We start from the raw sequence: 21,416 nt of genomic DNA, 5'->3' as shown, positions 1-21,416 counted from the left end.
GAAAACACAACGACTCAAATTTCTTTTCTTGCTTAAAAATAACTGTTTGTCCCTCCACCCAGAGGCTCATGTTAAACCACTTACAGCGCGTCGAAGACGGCATCGTCACGGTGATTCTCTAGCACCTTATAACACCCAAACTTACCTCTTTAGGTTTTGTTTTTCCCGCGCACTGTAACAGATTGGAACAGCCTGCCATTATCACAATTAATAAACAAAGTTTCTATTAAACGCGTGTGTCTTTAATGTTAACACCGTTGCTATGTCGGCAAGCCTTGTTACTGTTCTCTTTTTCTTTATTTTACACGTGAATTTTGTTTGATACCTTCCACATCTTCCTTATTCTATTATTTTCGGTACCTTGCAATGGTCGCTCGTTCAACTTCTGGTACTTGTTTTTTTTTCCTCTCGCGATAATGGTAGCAAGTGCTCATATATGCGTGTGATACTGTTCTAATGTTTGTCAAGTTGTATTCCCTCAGTGTACCTCTATCACTCTTACATTTTTTTATATTTTTCTGATCATTATATATGTTGCATTGCTTTTGTATTTCTTTTTCATGTGTGTACGTATATATATGTCGTGTATATGAAAATAGTTATGTATTCTGCCCTTCCTGCTTGGGCCCTCATTCGGGCCTGAATTATTGTATCAATAAATAAATAAATAATAGTGAAAACTAGCTCACTTAAGGAAAAAGCATTGGCTGGCTTGAACCGCACTCTAAGAACAGTTTACACCCTTTGGAGTGCGCCTTCTGCCACACAAAAATAATTTTCATCTGCCTTGATGCGCTTTCTTTCTTTAACGCTGCGAGCCCGGTACTTTCCAGTAATGAACGGCACGCGCGTTATCAGCATGATAGCATTGCAGAGAGGAAATGCTATCATGCTGATAACGCGCATGCCGTTCGTTAGTGGAAAGTATCGGGCTCGCAGCGTTAAAGAAAGAAAACGCATCAAGGCAGATGACGATTATTTTTGAGTGGCAGAAGGGGCACTCCAAAGGGTGTAAACTGTTCCTAGAGTGCGCCTACACTCTAAGAAAAGTTTACTCCCATTGGAATGTATATTTTCCACACAACTATAATCGTCATCTGTCTCGCCCGCATTTCCTTTCTTGAAAGCGCTGCGCTCGTTGCTTTCCTGTTGGGAATGCATGTCACGCTGATAACACGCATGCCGTTCGTTACTGGAAAGTACCGGGCTCGCAGCGTTAAAGAAAGAAAACGCATCAAGGCAGATGACGATTATTTTTGTGTGGCAGAAGGGGCACTCCAACGGGTGTAAACTGTTCTTAGAGTGCGCCTACACTCTGCACTCTTAAAAAGTTTACACCCTTTGGGGCGTATCTTGTCCCACAACAGTAATCGTCATCCGTGTTGCCCGCGTTTCCTTTCTTTAACGCTGCGAGCTCGGCACTTTCCAGTCACGAACGGCATGCGCGTTATCAGTGTGACGCAGCATTCTCGACAGGAAAGTAGCGAGCGCTGAGTTTTCAGGAAAGGAAACGCAAGCAAGGCAGATGACGATAATCGTTGTGGGACAAATATACATCCCAAAGGGTGCAACCGTTTTAAGAGTGTAAGAAAAGTTTACTCCCTTTGGAATGTATATTTGCCACACAACGATAATCGTCATCTGTCTCGCCCGCATTTCCTTTCTTGAAAGCGCTGCGCTCGTTACTTTCACGTTGGGAATGCATGTCACGCTGATAACGCGCATGCCGTTCGTTACTGGAAAGTACCGGGCTCGCAGCGTTACGGAATGAAATGCGGACAAGACAGATGACGATTATCGTTGTGTGGCAAATAGGCACCACAAAGGGTGCAACTGTTTTTAGAGTGTACTTTGATGGCGTCATCATTTTTTCCGCAAGTTACAACGAGCACATGAGGCACCTTGGAACAGTACTAGAAGCAATCAAATCCTCCGCACTCATTTTGAAACTGGAAATGTGCCATGTTGCGTACAAAAAGATGCTGTTTCTAGGCCACGTCATCAGCAAGTCAGCTCGCTTAACACTAATGCTCCGCAGCGTTGCCTAGACCGGCTTGGACTGACACGAGCGCCGCGAAGTGTTGTGCTCTGTTATCTCGGTATCTTTGCAGGGGCTTACGATAGCTAGAGCGCAGCTCGATTTGACTGCTCGTCTGGTCTTTCGTTTGTGCCTGACCGGCAGCGAGAGTGGGCTCACTTGACATGTCCGTTTCGCCACGTTTCGCTCGTGGCTGGGGTCTCACGCGCGCCCGAAAAACACGCTGTGGTTTGCTTATCACGGTAATGCAAAATGGAGGGCGACAGCTCGCGCGCCTTTCGGGTTTGGCCTCAGAGCTGGTGCTTTAAGGAAATTATAAGTAGGAAAAGGAGAGAAAATGCAGGTTTGTGGCCTTTGTAAAGGTTGCACAATAACTAAATCTACAAATCCGGTGGCATAGCTGTTCATGTTCCTCATTTTTTATATACTCTGACAGCGCGCATCGGAGCGCTCTCGCGTAGTGCTCCCGCAGGAGCCATTCGCACCAAAATTGTGACGCAACCGTTCGTCATACAACGTTCCGGGTGATGTCATACATGCGTGTCTTCTTGTGTTTGCAGTGCTCAAAATTTGAAATAGAGTGACCGCCTGAAAGAGCAGACAGACCCCGTGCCCTGTGGGAATCGATGTTATGGGAAGCAGTGCGCGGGGAGCCTACCAATTAACGAAACGACCGTGAGAGCACCAAGACGTAGGCGGCTAGACAGACAGACAGACAGACAGGCAGGCAGGCAGACAGGCAGGCAGGCAGGCAGGCAGGCAGGCAGGCGATAGATAGATAGATAGATAGATAGATAGATAGATAGATAGATAGATAGATAGATAGATAGATAGATAGATAGATAGATAGATAGATAGATAGATAGATAGATAGATAGATAGATAGATAGATACTGTCAAAGTGGCAAATCTCGGCGAAGAAATGCATCGCATGTAATTAACTCAATTCGCAAACCAAAACCAAACCTCTAAGTCTTCCCTAAATGACATGTTTTCGCATTCCCATACGTAAGCAGTCTTGAGTGTCGCTGCCGAATCTTGCCATACGAACACACAGCCATTTAAAATATTAAGTGCAGTTTGCCTTTTTGAAAACTAGCGAAAAATGGAACGCGCATTTCAATGTGAAGCTTGGCACTGTGAATAAGATGGGGAACCAGCTGTGTAAGTCATCAAGATGCGACGGGGGCGTCGAGTTACCTTATGCGCACTTATAAGCTATAAGATGCTACCTTTTGATGCATTGCATCTATGACCGGAGTTTTTTCAGTTACCTAAAACGCCAGTTTCTTATCCGACAAGATGCCACTTAGCCCTTTTCGCCAATAACTAGGCATTAAAAGTTTAGTTTGAATCGCATCCACGCGTATTTCTTGCTGAGGACACGCGCAGCTCTGACGCCCCGACCGTGTATCTTCGGTGCATCGTGCACTAAACAGGAAGCCAGACACTAACCTGCGAGAGCACTCCGACGCCCGCTGTCAAAGAATATAAGAAATGAAGAACATGAAGAACTATGCCACCGGATTTGTAGATTTAGTTATTGTGCAGCCTTTACAAATGCCACAAACGTGCATTTGCGCTCCTTTTCCTACTTATCATTTCCTTAAAACTCCAGCTTTGAAGCCAAACCCGAAAGGCGGGCGAGCTGTCACACGCCATTTCGCTTTGCCGAGCAAGCAAACCGCAACGTGTTTTCGGGACGCTCGTGAAACCGCAGCCACGAGCGAAACGTGGCGGAACGGACATGTCAAGTGAGAAAACTCTCGCCGCCGGTCAGGCGCAAGCCAAAGACCAGACGAGCAGTCAAAGCGAGCTACACCCCAGCTATTGTAAGCCGCTGCAAACATACCGAGATAACAGAGCACAACACTTCGCGGCGCTGGCGTCAGTCCAAGCTGGTCAAGGCCACGCTGCAGAGCGTTCGTGTTAAGCGTACTGACGGCTGTACATCTATATCTGCTAAAGACAGATAATATAACGAAATTTCCACAGTGCCCCGATACGAAGGCCGTGCACAAATTTCTGGTCTGTGCACTTATGAGAAGCGCTTTGTCAAGGAAACTTCCCATATTACCGAGCCACTGACTCTCCTTACGACGCCGAGCCTAAGTGAGCAGCGCCGTGAGTTGAAGTATTCCTACAGCTAAACAACGCCAGCAGTTACCGCCAGTACTCGCGCACGTCCAGGAAGACGCCGACACCAAAATTCACACCAGCGCAAGCATGTCCAGGAATTCTGGACATGCTCCTTTGGAACTTCACAGCAACGCACAAGTGTAACTCAATGGGAAATTTTTTTTCCAAAATTATATTTCAGAATATCGGCTGAGGGTCAAAAAGTTTCAACTGACTACAACAAGAGGGTAGCCACTTCTAACAACATATGTATTTTGGCACTTAGTCAGAACCTTGGTGGTGCGGTAAAGCACTTAAAACTGCTCATACAGGGGCGGTGAAGTCCAGCTACAGGAAGAAATCGTTTTGCACCCTCCTGCCAGAGGGCACAATGACTTGAAGAAGCGCTAAATTTAAACCATAAAGCGGTTTATTACAGTTGGCATTGAGAAGGTATTGGTAATTCAATTGTGGGGCTTTACATTCCAAAACCACTTTCTGATTATGAGGCATGCCTTAGTGGGGGACTCCGGAGATTTGGACCACCTGGGGTTCTTTAACGTGCACCTAAATCTAAGTACACGGGTGTTTTCGCATTGCACCCCCATCGAAATGCGGCTACCGTGGCCAAGGTAAGGGCCGATTTACGCTCGAGCCGCCCATCGCCGCCAACCGCACCACACGCTTGCGGTCGCGCGAAAAATTGCACGTATCCAGCACTTGTGCAAAAATTACCATTTACACTGTGTGCACAGTGTATACCTTACACATTATAAACCGAAATTTCTGCACAAGTGTTTGAGACGTGCAATCTTTCGCGCGACCGCACGCGTGCGGTGCGGCTCGAGGCGATGGGCGGCTCGAGCGTAAATCGGCCCTAATGGTAGAGGGAGTGTTATGCATCCTGTTAGCACGCGCAGGTTTTTGAGAAGCAGCCGATATGGTACAGAGTGGTTATGCGTGTGCATGTCTTGAGTGCGCCTGGGTATGGTTGTATGCGCCTGTGCGCTCTGTGTATGATTGTGCGGGCGTGTGCCTCAGTATTTGCGTTTGCATGCGCGCGAGTGCGTGTATGCGTGTGTGAGCGTTCGCGGTGTGTGTGCATGCCTGCATCTGCGTGTTAGTGCATGTGTGAGGGCGCTTGCGTGCTTGCGGCGCATGCATGGCGGCGTGTGAATGTGCACGTGTGCGACCGTGCGTATTCGTCTTTCAGCATGCATGCCTGCGGACAAAAGTGTGCGTGTTTGTGTGGACATATGGATATATGGATATATGTGCGTGCGATGGAGAGAGCGTGTGAGTGCTTGTAAGGAAGAGAGTGTGTGCTCGTGCGAGGGAGAGAGAGGGCGTATGTGTGCGTGCGAGTGTGTTTGTGTGTTTTCGGGTGTGAGTGAACATTTTCCTGCTTACACCTACTCTTGGAAACAAACGCAGTGTGGAGAGCATTAAAACCCGTGTTTAAATCCTCGAGACAAGAACGAATGACACTGCATTTGTAGCATTATCTCTTTCTTAAAGCGAAACCGACAAAAAAATGCGCCTGTGACGTCAGTATTGCCGCCCATGGCTGGCACGGCCCCGTAAGAAGCTGCCAAGCAGTTCAACTTCGTTATCTTGCTTCCGTTGGCGGCAGCGCAATGCCTTGAGAGCAATGATGCGCTAAATCTGCACTATCATTCAATCGTGCATCGTTTCTGTGACCAAGCAAGCTTTCGGCAGCGCACGTTCGTTGCTACATTGACATTTCAACTTTAAACGGCTTGCCTTCGGAACAACGATGTGAATAAATATCGACACTCGTCTGGCCGCAAGGAACATGCTCACGGAGCCGTGCCATTCATCGCAATATCTCGAAAGGCTGGAAGCGGTCAGGTCGATGTTACCCACGATCAATTTCCGCGTCAGTTAGGCTTTTAAGAACGCTTAATTACAACATATTTGTTCTTAGCTCTTACAGAAGCATGATTAATAAGCATATATTCGCTCAACTACAATATGTCGAAGACATGCTCCAGACTGCTTATTTGCTTTAGCCACCCAAGAACAATTATTTAATGATAATTAACATACATTCGTAAATTGCGCACACAACTGCTCAACTTGCTCCGTATCCGGAGGTTACCATCGGAACCCTCGAATGATAACAATAATGTCAGGAAGATTTACATTGATGTATTCCTTAATATTTGGTGCCGTTAAAGAAGACCGCCTGTATATTGATGATGCAGTAGGCACCTAATAAAGCAGGTGCGAATACTCGGACAGGTTTTCTTCACGCAATTCAAGCTGATGAACTTAGAACAGATGCACCCAACCTTGCACCTCTATCTTTAGAATGTGTTCTCCTACATTGTACAAGAAACGCCTCAGCGCCACGGTACATCAAAAAAGGTGTGCGGGAGCATTATTTGCTCTAATAGATTTTTGAGCATTCGTGGCATCAGGCTTGGTTTTCTTGAGTCATCAGGAATGAGAGGAACACATACCTAGGGGCCCAAGCAGGTAGACTACTTCCGCCACTGGGTCGGCGTATGATTACAGACAGACAGACAGACAGACAGACAGACAGACAGACAGACAGACAGACAGACAGACAGACAGACAGACAGACAGACAGACAGACAGACGGACGGACGGACGGACGGACGGACGGACGGACGGACGGACAGACAGACAGACAGACAGACAGACAGACAGACAGACAGACAGACAGACAGACAGACAGACAGACAGACAGACAGACAGACAGACAGACAGACAGACAGACAGACAGACAGACAGACAGACAGACAGACAGACAGACAGACAGACAGACAGACAGACGGACGGACGGACGGACGGACGGACGGACGGACGGACGGACGGACGGACGGACGGACGGACGGACGGACGGACGGACGGACGGACGGACGGACGGACGGACGGACGGACGGACGGACGGACGGACGGACGGACGGACGGACAGACAGACAGACAGACAGACAGACAGACAGACAGACAGACAGACAGACAGACAGACAGACAGACAGACAGACAGACAGACAGACAGACAGACAGACAGACAGACAGACAGACAGACAGACAGACAGACAGACAGACAGACAGACAGACAGACAGACAGACAGACAGACAGACAGACAGACAGACAGACAGACAGACAGACAGACAGACAGACAGACAGACAGACAGACAGACAGACAGACAGACAGACAGACAGACGGACGGACGGACGGACGGACGGACGGACGGACGGACGGATGGATAGATTCGAAATGGCTGAATAAAGGCAAATAATGCTATTTACCTTTGCATTGGATAATGTTTTTCCGTAATTCGTAACAGATGGCGCAGTGCGGAACCGATTAGATCTGGGTTGGGACGGAAAATATCGGAATTTAAGAATGAGTGCTTTGCTGCGAATAGATTGATTGTTTAAGGTGAATTATAATAAATCCTTCGGTTTTACGAGCAAAAACGACGATATAATTATCAGGCACGTCGTAGTGGCAGACTCCCGATTAATTTTGACTACCTGGGCGTTCTTTCAACTTCCACACAATGCACGGTACGCTACACTTCTTGCATTTCGTCGCCGTGGAAATGCGCCCGCCTCGGCTGGCATTCCAACCCACACCCTCTGGCTTAGTGGCGCAACGCCCAAGTCACAGCTTTAGGTTGGCTAGAAATGGGAGGCGTGAAAAGCGGCCTCTCCAAGTTTGTCGGGATGCGCGATCCCGTCAAAGTGGCACTATTGGGGGGGGGGGGGGGGCGACTGCAAAACAATTAATTAGGCTCCGATTTATCTTCCATGAGTAATAGACAAATCGTGCAACAGAAGGTCGCCGGACTGATGTATGCTGACGACATTCTGCCACTAGCGGAGAATGCATGTGATTTAGACGCTAGCGAATATTTGTGGCAAGGCAGCGACAAACCTAGACCTTAAGTTTAGCACAGAGAAATAGGGACTTATGATCTTTAATGAAAGGACGAATAATTACTTGGTGTCAATTCAACAGCAAGTCATACGCATAGTCAAACAATGTATATACCTAAGCGTATATACAGGGTGTCCCACGTAACTTGAGCCAAACATTAAAAATATGCAAATACAACGTAGCGGAACAGACTCAAGGTAATGTTGCTTGCCATCGCTTGGAGTTACTCAAATTAATTTTTTATTCGGCTTAATTAAATAACTATCCCATATAATTAATCAACTTCTCAAATATTAAAATACGGTGAAAAGTGTCAGTGCGAAAATTGTATAGCAACACGATAACTCCCAATCAAACAAAAAATGCAATGTCTCATAGCCCCATAAGACAGAGGCTACAAGCCCTCAGTAAAGTCAAGCGAACAGTGCTTAAATTCTTTCTAATCACGCATACAACATACAAAAGAGAATGTCGAAAGATTTCATCATCAATGGCTCATACCCCAGTAAGCAAGCAAAAAATGCAACGACTCATAGTCCCGTAAGTATAATGGCTACTCACTTTGCGTGAATTAGCTGCGATGACACTACCTCTATTGTCGTTGTCGGTGATTTCAATGTGTATGTGTGGGTACCGAAAAGGGAGCGGTTTACGCGTTCCGTGTTGCAGACATATCCCTTGCGATGCCACACTGATCCGGCCCAACCATCCATGCAGCGGCATACGTGCACCGATTTGACATTCTCAAAGAATGTGATTGCAGTTGCGAGTGAAATAATGACAACCCTCAAGACAATAAATGAGTTTGTACCTGTTGTTCAAAATCATGTGTCACCTCCGAGTCATGTGCTAAAACCACCTTCACGGAGTGGAATGGCTCATGATTTTTTTACTTTCTCTCTGTCTTTCTTTCTTCGTTTCTTTCTTTCTTTCTTTGTTCTCTCTTTCATTCTTTTGTTCCTTCTTTCTTTCCTTCGTTCTTTTTCCTTTGGTTTCTTCATTCATATTCAGCCACTGCATCTTTGCTTGCTTGCGAGGGTATGAGCCATTCCTGATTATGGCGTTCTTTTTTCGGGAAGGAGCCATTGCGACTGCTATTTTTTGTACCATTCCTCTGCTTTTCTTGTATCAATCTTCTACTTTGTATCACTGGACTAGACACTGCTTATTGGGAGGGGGGGGGGGGGGGGTATGAGCCATTGCTGCGAGCCACTTGAGCCCTTCGCCTTAACAAACCGTGTGCCAATGTAGCCGTGCGGTTTGGGGCTGCTTACACCTCGGGCACTAGGTCGGAACTCACCTTTCCCTTGAATGCATAGGTATATGAACAATAATTCTAAAAAAAAATCCGGTATATTTTTTCTTTATGTGTTAATAATAGGCAGTTAAAATATATTCCGCAAAGAACTCACCCCAATACTTCAGTACTTTTTGTTTTAACACACACGTGCGCGCTACTCTATTTGATACAATGTACTAAAAAAATTATCCATTGCTTTCCGCCCGGCAGCTGTTGTTATTCTTAATGACGCCAGGAAACAGACCCTGATGCCACCAACGCTTATATAGTAATCGGGAGCGCGCACAATGCTCTCGCACACCTTGTGTGATATACCGTAGCGCTGAAGTGTTTCTTGTATAGCGTAGGAGAGTCCGTCGTAAAAGCAGAAGTGCACTGTTGGGCACATGTGCTTAAGTTGATGACTTTGAATTGCGCCAAGAAAACCCGTCGAAGCAATCGCACCTGCTTTTTAAGAAGCCTACTGCATCATGAATATCCAGGCAGTTGTTTTTTAACGGCGCCCAACTTTAATAGAGCAATATAAATCTTGCTGACATTATTGTTATCATTGGAGTGTTGAAATTGCTAGCCTCTAGATACGGAGTAAGTTGATTAGTTGTTTGCGTAATAAACGAAGGTATGCTAAGTAAATTTTCAATAACTGAACTTAGGCAGCTAACGGACATGATTAGCTTGGAGCCAGTCCTCGAGATTATCTAGCTGAGCGAATAATTATTAAACATGCTTCTGTATTGCACAAATGTTTTTCAAGTAACCTCTTTGAAAGCATAATTGATGCTGAAAAAGAACGTTTATAAGGGCGACCTGACCGAGCCCAGTCTTTTGTGATAATGTGATCAATGGCATCGCTCCGTGACTACTGTACATTCATTGCGGCCAGTCCGCTTTCGATATACATTCGTTTTTTTCGAAATCAAGCAGCTTAAAGCTTTAATGTCAATACAAAAGCGAACGTGTGCCGCCGAAAACTTGCTTGGTCGAAGGAGGGATGTACGACGCAGTGATGGTGCAGATTTAGCGCGTCATCGCTGTCAAGAGGCAAGGCAGATACGAAGGCGAACCGCTAGCAGCTCCTCGCGGGACCGTGCCGATGGTGGTAGTGCCGTCGAGACAAAATACAGGACGGCAATACTGACTGCACCGGCGCTTTCACAGCGAAGCTGTGTACCTCTGGCCCGAAATGCATTTGTCGTGTCAGGGAGCAAAAACGCCGGCCAATCCCGGAGGTTGCGGAGTATCGGACTGTCGTGCGGCGGAGGCGAAGCAGGCTTCGAGTGCTCCGCCAATAATAATAATAATAATAATAATAATAATAATAATAATAATAATAATAATAATAAGAAGAAGAAGAAGAAGAAGAAGAAGGAGAAGAAGCATTGTTTCCCGTCGATGGGTATGCTGGAATCGCACATGGCCTCACGCGCAGAAGGCATTGCCATATATGCAGAGGAGGAAATGTATGTATACTACCATACAACCTTAACTCGTAAGAGGAGAGGGGCACCGACTGTAGGGTTGTGTGTGCTGTACAAACGAAAGACGGAATTATGATATTTACTGTCTATATATATTCAGGCACACCCAACTGTGGTATTAAGAAGTTCATGACCACGCACTCTGCATTGGTTAGCCGCGATGACACTACCCTTGTGATCACCATTGGAGGCTTCAATATGGGCATTTCAAAACCAGAAAAGAAATGGTTCACTGAGCTTGTGCAAGAAGAATTTGGTTTGAAGTGCTAGACCAATGGAAGTAACTCAATTAAATAACAACGGTCGTGCATAGATTCTACTTTGGCCAAGAGTCTGTCTAAGGTTGTAACCGGGCCAACCCGTATATATCACAGTAATCACAAGGCTATCGTCACTATTATTACCACATGGTGAAAATAAATACATGACCCCTTCTAATCCTGTCTGGTGTGCTACAGCTTAACTGGTCATTCATCTTCCCAGAGTGTAATGGCTCCTAATATATATTTTTTTCTTTTTGCATCGGTTTCGCTTTCAGAAAGTGATAATGGTATAAAGGCAGTGCCATTCAATCTTGTCTCTGTGGATATAAATAAGATTCAAGTAAACTCTGTATCCGCGCCGTGCTTGCTTAGTGTCTGTGGTGCTAGGCTGGTAAGCACGAGGTAGCGGGATTAAATCCCGGCCACGGCGGCAGCATTTCGATGGGGACGGAATGCGAAAACACCCATGTACATAGATTTAGGTGCAACCTAAAGAGTCGGAATTATTCCGGAGTCTCCCATTACGATGAGCCTCATAATCAGATTCTGAGCTTGACACGTAAAAAGCCCATAATTTTAACGTCGATATTTCATTTGCATGCGAGAATAGGTACAAGTAAGGAAATGCTAGCTTCTCATATGCACACACACCTATACACACAAACATATTTTCACCACGCTCTCTCTCTCTCTCTCAAGCACACAGACGTAAAGATAACTGGCATCTTCACCTCCACGCACATTTACAAGCGCCCACGCATGTACACAGAAAAATGTGCGCACGCACGCACGTGCACTGAAATGCACGCATACACAAATGCGCGTATGCACGCAGACGCATGAACGCTCTCGTTCACACGCAGATTCAAATACGGAGACACAAGCACGGGCGAACACACAAACTCAAGTACACGCGCATGCCCACTCAAGACGTGCACACGCATATATACTCCCACTCCCTCCCTGCTGCCTCTCAAGACGCTACTGCGTGCAGAGAGAATCACACTTGCACTGCAATTACAGTTCCAACGCCAGCTCTAATAAATCACCTTATGGTTTAAATTTCGTGCTTCATGAAGTCAATACGGCTATGTTTTTATCTATACTGACTACAAGAATGTACTTAGTGTAGGAAGTCGCCATATTTTACTTGGCTTAGAATAGTTTAGCTTTGCCTACCTACCTGTCCTGACGCTCCTGAGGAAGTGTCCAGCAGGCTCTGCTTCGCTGAGCACTATCGAGTCGCCCACAAGCCATGACCAGAGTCCTGCTTTATATATCTACACATGTGCCTTATGGTGACTGTGTTGTGTCTCCTCTCGCGGAAGTCATCCTTGTTCATCATGTTGCTATTCAGCAAACCGTCGTCAGTATCACCAACAACTCTACCAGCCTTCAGCTCGTCCACTTAGGAATCGGCGACCACGTGCTACCACAAGGCATAGCCTTAGGTACGCTGTCTTTCTCCCAAGTTTGCCTATTTTCAGCCTCGGCTGCTTATATTACGTAGTCTCCCGTTGACTCTTCTTCTTCGCCGGCTGTTCTTCCTCAGCTCACAAACGTTATTGCTCCCGAACTTCTGCCTCACCACGCCAACTAGCTGCTCTCCGCGTTCAACGACATTTCTGACATGGGTCGCCCTTTCGGCCAGACCTCTCTCACGACACACCATACTGAAATGGGTGACGCACACCCTATTCACAGGCGACCATACCGTCGGTCCTTGCACGAACGACAAGTCATTCAAACGGAGGTCGAGAAGGTTCTTTCGCGATGTATGGTTGAACCATCATCCAGTCCTTGGGCGTCCCCTGCCGTTCTAGTTAAAACGGACGCCAGCTGGTGTTTCTGCGTGGATTACCGGCACCTCGACAAGATCACCAATAAAGACGTTTATCCCCTATCACGCGTTGATCACGCCCTCGACTGCATCCATGGTGCGAAGTACTTTTCTTCCATCGACCTTGGTTCCGCTTACTGGCAGACTGCGTCGACGACATGGACCGAGAGAAAACCGCCTTTGTGACACCCGATGGCCTATACAAGTTCAAATGTATACTATTCGGCTTATGTAATGCTCCATCTACTTTTGAATGCATGAAGGACACACTCCTTCATAACCTCAAGTGGTTCATCTGTATTTGTTACTTAGATGACGCCGTCGTTTTTGTTCCTACATTTGCAACGCACCCGGAGTGCCTCTCGCTCGTTCTTTCTGCTTTTCCCAATGCTGGCCTTCAACTTAATTCGTCTAAATGTCACTTCGGACGGCGCTAAATTACTATCCTCGGTCATATTGTTCATTCATCTGGTGTGCGCCCATACCCGGGAAAAGCTCGTGCCGTACAGAAGGTTCCCGTGCCAACATGTGCTAAATATGTCCGGAGCTTCGCGGGCCTGTTCTCGTACTTCCGCCGCTTCATGCACAATTTTTCGGAGGTCACTCGTCCTCTGCTCTTCTGAAGGCAGATGCTTCATTTTCTTGGGAACCTGAACAAGCAACTCCCTTCTCGAAGCTTATCTCTCTCCTTACATCTCCATTTCTTCCTGTGCACTTGGACCAGACTGCTTCAAGAGAAGTCAGCACTGATGCCAGCGGTCATGAAATCGGTGCCATTTTTTGCCAACGTCAACAACGCTACGACCGCGGCATTGCCTACGCCAGCCGTCTGCTTTCTCCAGCTGAGCGGAATTATGTCATTACTGAACGTGAGTGCCTTGCAGTTGTCTAGGCAGTAGTGAAATCACGCCCTTACCTATGTGGTCGGCCCTTTACATTCACCACAGACCACCATGCGCTCTGCTGGCTTTCGTACCTCAAAGACCCTACCGATCGCCTAGGTCACTGGGCGCTGCGCCTACAGGAATACTCGTACACGGTTGCTTACAAGTTCGATCGTTTATACCAAGATGCCGACTGCTTGTACCGCCACCCAGACGATGTTCCTGTGACCTATGCTTCTGCTCTGTATTTTCTCTATCTGCTTAGCTGACCTTGCTACCGAACAGCGCCGAGATCCAAGCATACGTGGTATCATGGAAAAGTTCACATCTAGGCCATGTGACCTTTCTCTTGGTATGATTATACTCAAGGACGGCATTTTATATCGCCGTAGCATGTACCCCAGTGGATTAGATGGTGCTGGCTATTACGCGGCATGTTCGCACTGCTATTCTGTCCAAACTGAACGATCTACCAACTTTTGGTCCCCTCGGGGAATCAGTACGTACGACCATGCCCGGCGACGATCCTTTGGCCTGGTATGCATCGATCTGGTCGCCGCTACGTCGCTTCTTGTGAGTTATGTCAACGCCAGAAGAAGCCATCTGAGCTCACTGTTGGTTTACTCCTACCTCTTGGCGTTCCTACCGAACCCTTCTATCGCGTTGGTGTAGATCTCTCGTTACCTTTCCGCAGATCTGACTGATGCAACAAGTGTATTGCCGTCGCAACACATTATACAACTTGGTTCGCGTTCACCAGAGCCCTTCCAACTGACGTAATTTAATTGTGAGGTTTAACGTGCCAAAACCACTTTCTGATTATGAGGCACGCCGTAGTGGAGCACTCCGGAAATTTCGACCACCTGGGGATCTTTAACGTGCACCTAAATCTAAGTACACGGGTGTTTTCGCATTTCGCCCCCATCGAAATACGGCCGCTGTGGCCGGGATTCGTTCCCGCTACCTCGTGCTCAACAGCCCAACACCATAGGCACTGAGCAACCACGGCGAGTAAGCTTCCAACTGGCGCAGCCTACTTACTGTTGTAATGCACAACGTCATTCTTCGCCCCGGCGCTCCTCGTCAACTTCTTACCGACAGGGGTCGCTCCTTTCTCTTTACCTAATGGTTCCAGGACTTACTTTTGGAAAGGTGGTTGTTTGCTCTAAATCAGGAGTACAATCAGGACTCGATGGGAACCAAAGGTCAGTGGGTCGCCTCGCATTGGGCGCTCACCCGAAGACCACAAATGAAGCTGTGCAGGATGATATGGGCTGGACTAGTTTTGAAGTGAGGGAAGCTCGCAGTAAAATTGAGTATGAAGAAAGGCTGAGGAATATGGAAGAAAGTAAATAAGCTGGGAGAGTGTTGAGATATCTGTACAGGAAAAACATTGATTCGCAGTGGAGGAAAAGAACCAGGAAACTTACCAGCAAGTATGTGGCCTGTAGGGTGGGCAACACAGCAACAAAGAACGTCAACCTAAAAGTCAGAGAGGCTGAAATAATCGCATGGGTGGCGGCTATGGAAAAGAAATCTGCCGTGAGTAATTACTTAAGAGGAAAAAACGAAATCAGGAAAGAAAAAAATTATGATAACTCAAACGGAAGCTCATTACTTTGCGAAGCGAGATCGGTATGCCTTAGAACACGTTACTATAAAACCTGATATAAGAAGGAAGAAGAAGCATGTGCTTGCTGCGGTAAAGCTAGGAAAACTATGGAGCATGGTTTATTACAATGTGAAGACGTCTACCCAGCTGTCGATTTAAGCACCGCTGGCCTGCTTGAAGCCCTTGGGTTAAGCGGGAGCGGTGGAAAAGTAAACATGTCCGCAATAGGCATTAGTAAGGGGCGATTGGAGGATTGGTGGAAGAAAAGTAGGGAAACGACAAAAAACGGAGACGTACAAAAGCACAGTTCGCAATAGGGGATCAGAAAATTTCGGTGTGGTAGTCCATAGTGTTTTTTTTTATTGTTTAACCTAGGTAGGACATTAGGCAGTATAATCGCAAGAGGTTGGTGGCGCAACCCACCACCCCGTTCGAAAGGGGATGCTCATAACATCCAGCCATCCATTCAGATGTGGGCGACTTCCTCCCTCCTTATTCTACCAAGCACAAATTTACTAGTGCATGTCATCCGCAGACCAATGGTCTTACGGAGCGGCTTCATCGAATATTAATAGACATGCTCTTCATATATATTTCTGATGACCATCGTGACTGGGATACTGCTCGCCCGTTTGTCATATTAGCGTACAATTCACGCCACGACACTGAACGTTACTCGCCATTTTATTTGTTGTGCGGCCGAGATTCAATATTGCTTTTTAATACAATACTGCCTACCCCTCAAGAGTCCGTGTCTAAGTATACAAGCAAAATCATTGCTCGAGCCCAAGAAACACGCCAAGCTGCTCACCGTCACCTTTGTGCTTCTCAGAACAAGAGTAAAAGCATTTGTGACAGTGGTCACCGGGACGCCGATTATATTCTCGGTGATCTTGTCCCTCTTCGATCTCCCACCCACCGTTTCGGCCTCTCGGAAAAACTGATATCCCGCTACTCCGGCGCTTAGCGGCTCCTCTGTCAGGTAATCTACGTAACCTACAATATGTCTCCGGTCACACCTACTACTCGCTCCATCCAGACTTCCCATGACGTCGTTCAGGTCAGCCGCCTAAAACGCTACCAGTCCTTTTCTGCCTAAAAAGCAGCGGGACGGCGCTTCCACGCCAAGTTGAAATATGTTGCGCAGCTCTGCACAAAGCTGAGGAAGATGAGCACGAGCTTAGGTCTGAAGAATTGAACGCTTTAATGACTAGCCTGCTGTAGCCTTGGCTTTGTCAATTACTGTAAATTACTGTACATTCTGTAAATAAAAAGAAAATATGGGGTTTTACGTGACAAGACCACGATCTGATTATGAAGCATGGCGTAGTTGGGGAATCTGAAAAATTTCGACCACCTGGGCATCTTCAACGTACACGTGAATCTAAGTACACGTGTGTCTTCGCATTTCGCCCCCATCGAACTGCGGCCGCCATAATGTATATGCGCTACTCGTCTTGCTTCTTCTCTCAGCAAAAGTATTAGTCTAAACCTAACTTAACGGGAAGTTTTAGCTCCTACCCGGGAAATCATCAATCCTTTCTTCTTACAACCACTGCACCGCAATTCATGAGTTATGTTGAACTTAAAAGAAACAGTTAAAATTAGATTTCAGAAAGCCAATTTTTATTTAGCTTCCAGTTTCCTAAATTCTAAAAAAATGCGAAATCTCAAGAAATAATACTCAAAGTATACGACTCTGTACCTCAGCAAATAAAAACGATATCGGAATTCTCTAAGCTGCACCTAACATTTCATTTAATGCAGACAAAAATGATATATCATATGCCACCCTGAAATACACCACTAACTCCTGAATATGGTATTCGCAAAACCTTAGCAGGCATTGTAACTTCACATAAGTTATAAATTCATACATCGAATTTGTCCGGTTGAGATGCTCCAAGGGATGCAGTTTAGAGGGATGCGATATCAGTTTTCATCCGAGCGGGGAATCTTCGTACTTAATAATCTTCGTACTTAGATAACCTCGTACTTCTTTTTCAAATTTGCCGATTTCCGATAATTCTTGTCAGTAATGCCATGGCCTAGATCAAAATTATTATTGCAGCGATCACTGTGATCTAACGTTCACTCTTGAATGCAACAATTCTCATTCATATCGGTTGAGCGATTTTCTCATAAAATCATTTATGCGTTTTACATGTATTTGAGCAGCCGGCATCGAAGAAGGACCCGAGCTAAAGCTTCCTCTTATTGAATCACACTGGTTCTTAGAAAACACAAGAAAAATAACGCTGACTATACCGAAGCCCGCGGCCGCAGTTGTGCACAAAGAAACAGAAAAAAAAACAGTGAAGAAAGGGAACCCAACGCAAGCTTTGCGGGAGCTGTTATCTCGGCCAGACATCTCACCCGGAATGCTGACGAGCTGTCTGGCAAGGTGTCTAGCAAAATCGTCGATTCATTGCAAGTCGAGCAAGTGGCAGTTTGTCTTCAAGATAACGCTGATACATAAGCGCGCTCGTTTCCAAGTGCCGAGGGGAAGCAACAGTCTCAGGGTGTGCTTCTTTTTATTGTGCTTTCTTTAGTTGTGCCTCATGGCATACATCACGGCGCGAATTTGAAATATTTAAGGTTGATGCGCCACGTGGTGGCGAAAAAAGAAACTAAACGCATGTCCAGAATTCCTGGGTACGATGCCTAAGCATCGACGGCGTCCTAACCCAAAGGCAAGACTGACGAAATCGGCATAGGTTACACTAGCCGGTAGCTGTCGCAAGCAGTAGCCAAGTATTGTGCGATATAAAAAAATGCCTCACCATCATTTGGGCTACCGAGAAATGTGGTTCCCACTTATATGGTAGGCCCATCAAAGTCGTAAATGAACGCCATGCCTTGCGCTGGTTGGCAAACCAAAATAACTCGTCAGGTCGCCTCCCACAATGAACTCTCAGACTACAGGAGTTAGACATCGCCATCGTCTACAAGTCTGGCGGGAAGCACTCTGATGCCAACTCCCCATAGCGCGCTGCCCTTAACCCGCCGCCGCAAAGGGACGAGGATGACAAGGCCTTGCTGGGAACAATAAACGCAGAACACTCCGCTGAACAGCAAGCAGCAGACCCGGAGATAAAAAGTGTTGTTGAGTTCTTTAAAAGCAACACCAACGTCGTTCCAAGGGCATTTAGGCGAGTATTGTCTTCGTTCTGTCTGCACAATGGCGTCTTAGAAAGGACTTATCACCAGTCCGCGTCAGCTGCCCTTTTTTTCTTGCTTCAGCAATGTGTCCAGAGGTCGTGCCCGCCCTACTTGAGGGTGAGACCGCCAGGGAACTCAAATTATCCCTTATACTATTAATGACACAAGATAAGTATTACTGACCATACCAGACCGTTGACGCTGCTGACAACGTCAGCACGTACCGAAATTGTTAGTTACAAAATATCCCACCAACAAGGCCAGCTGGATTGCTGCCCTCAATCGAACCGCCTTATTGACCATTCAAGAAGATCGGTATTAATAGTTAGGGCCATTTCCGACGCCAACATCCAGCAATAAGTGGATTGTCATGGCTATAAACTACCCTACCCGCTATGCAGAAAGAAAGCCCTCACTTAAGTGGCAAAATTCTTCGTCAAGAGCGTCGTGCTGCAGTATAGTGCTCCAGAAGTCGAGATCATCAACACAAGAGCTGCTTTTACGCCGGAAGTTACTCAAGCCATCCTGCAATGAGGAAGATAAGTCACCGGTAAACAATCACCTACCACTTGCACACGAATGCCCTTACATGGCTACTGAATAAGACACTCGCCGGCTTGTTACCCAAATACAGGTGCGGCCACTCAGGAACACGTGGCAGCGCTCTGCGGAGAGCCACTACCGACGTCTCGTGAAGTGCTGCGGCGCAGGTGCAGTCAAAGCCGTAGGCAGAGAGCACGACGCGTCGTCTGGTACAGTTGCTGCCTCAACTCTTGCGCTGCTTAGACGTTCGCACTGTCATGTTGTCGGTGGCAACATAGTTTTGTGATTAAAGCGGATTCACATGACAGGATCGACTGCCGATCCAGCTAGCAGATGCGCATGACGCAACGCCACGCTCAAATGCGCCAGAGACGAGGTGTTACCGGCGTCAGTTGGTACAGTGGAGACTCCCAATACGGCATGCCTCATAATCAGATCGTGGTTTTGGTACGTAAAAGCACATAATGTAATTCGAATTTTTTTGTTCGCATAACCGGGTGGCTCTTCGAATAGTTGCCCAAGCGGATTTGTCGCGGTGCCAAGGATAGTACTCGAAAAGTTATAATTTTCGTTTATTTCCGAATAAGCTCAAAGCATGGAGTTTCAAAATGAACAAAATATTTTACAAAGCAATAAAAAAAGTTTATGATTGACTTTAGCAAACGCAATCTCATTGGAAGTACTATTGACATTCCAAATTCTGTGCACCGGCATGCAGCATGGTAGAATCAACTTGCATAGATTTGGCTTCGGCAACACTTGCACGAATATTCAGAGCCACTAGTGCGGATGACCTATCGATACGAATGCGCGTGCGCTGAAGGTAACGAAGGGGAGCAACCGCCGCAGACGACGAGCCGGGTCCTCCTACTTCCACCGCTTTATTTCACCTGCGTTGCAAGATTACACGACGCGTCGGAGCTGGAGTTCCGCGAAGTGCCCGCGTACACGCTAGCAGTGGCCGCGCCTGTACGTTGACTATAAGGCCTGGGATGTTGTCCTTCCATACGCACCCTTCGCTTAATACACGGCAGTCCAAGGAAACACGAACAGTGCGCGGCTCAAGCTCGTTCACGGAAGGAGAACCTCAACGATGCTTTCCTACCGGATGTCGGTGAAGAAGACAGCATCGTCGTCTTATCTCCACCGTGCCGCCTGACATCTCGCCCGCCTGCGTTTAAGAAACCAGGAAATGACCAGCAGCCGACGCTACCATATTCAATGGCGCTTCGTGAAATACCAGCCCGGCGACCGTGCTTAGGTTTGGACACCTATACGGTGACAATGACATAGTGAAAGGCGTTTGCGATGGTATTTTGGAGCGTACATGGTCTTTCGACATATTGGCGTGCTGTGCTATGAAGTAGTACCAAGGGGCATTAAGATTTCACTGCGTCGCCGCCCACGACCTGCCACTCTACCAGAGCTAACGAACTAAGCCTATTTCCTTGTTGCATTGTAACTTTATTTTACTATGTGTGGGTTAGTTTTTCGCTCTCATATTATGTTTGTAGCATCGGGACGCTGCTTTTAAAGAAGGTGGATTTTACACGCGTACTATTCTCTAGCCATAACTGGACGTTTCGCTATTAAAACCAATTATTCAATCAAATACGCGTACTTGTTTTTCCTGTTGCGGTGACAGCCGTTCTTTATCAGAATCTTTTCGACTGCTATTGCTGTTTCTGCCTGTTGGCTCTGTTTTTTCACCGAGCCTTGTGGTAAGATAGCGTGCGCCAAACTTATAGCTGAATAAAGTGAAAATAGACATCCACCCGTTGGCAGCAATTGCTACAAAGGAAACCCATACGTGTTCCTCGAAAGAAAAGCCTCAGAGTTAAAGAAAAAAAATGTTCTGCGGGTTCCCGCAGAACTTCAACGTCAAACACTTGCTTTTGCTTCGTGTTGTCGACAAATTCATCTTCGCCCTGCCATCAGCTAGCCGCCTGGTTAGCTCAGGTGGTAGAGCGGCTGCCCCAGAAAGGTGGTGGTCCCGGGTTCGAGTCCCGGACCAGGACGAATTTTTCTTCAACCCTGAGGCTTTTCTTTCGAGGAACCCGTATGGGTTTCCTTTGTAGTAATTGCTACTACCGGGTGGATGTTTATTTTCACTTTATTCATTACTTCTCTCCACCTTGCGGGTTTCCGCAGAACTTCTACGTCAAACTTATAGCTGTCGATAACCTAGAAGTTACGCAAGCACTAGCTCTTTCGCTGGAAGGGTGAATAAATCATGTGTA

At 46.8% G+C, this 21,416-nt stretch overlaps 1 non-coding gene across 1 annotated transcript; it reads left to right on the top strand.

The window, feature by feature from the left end:
- Nucleotides 1-21,120: 21,120 nt before the first annotated feature.
- On the top strand, nt 21,121-21,195 carry TRNAS-AGA (transfer RNA serine (anticodon AGA)). The gene has a single exon. It is a non-coding gene; the product is annotated as a tRNA-Ser (tRNA).
- The last annotated feature ends 221 nt before the right edge of the window (nt 21,196-21,416 follow it).

Source organism: Dermacentor andersoni, chromosome 9, assembly GCF_023375885.2.
Source record: "Dermacentor andersoni chromosome 9, qqDerAnde1_hic_scaffold, whole genome shotgun sequence".
Lineage (NCBI taxonomy): Eukaryota > Metazoa > Arthropoda > Arachnida > Ixodida > Ixodidae > Dermacentor > Dermacentor andersoni.
Note: the sequence above shows the minus strand (reverse complement) of the source record. Positions and strands in the feature narration are given on the sequence as shown.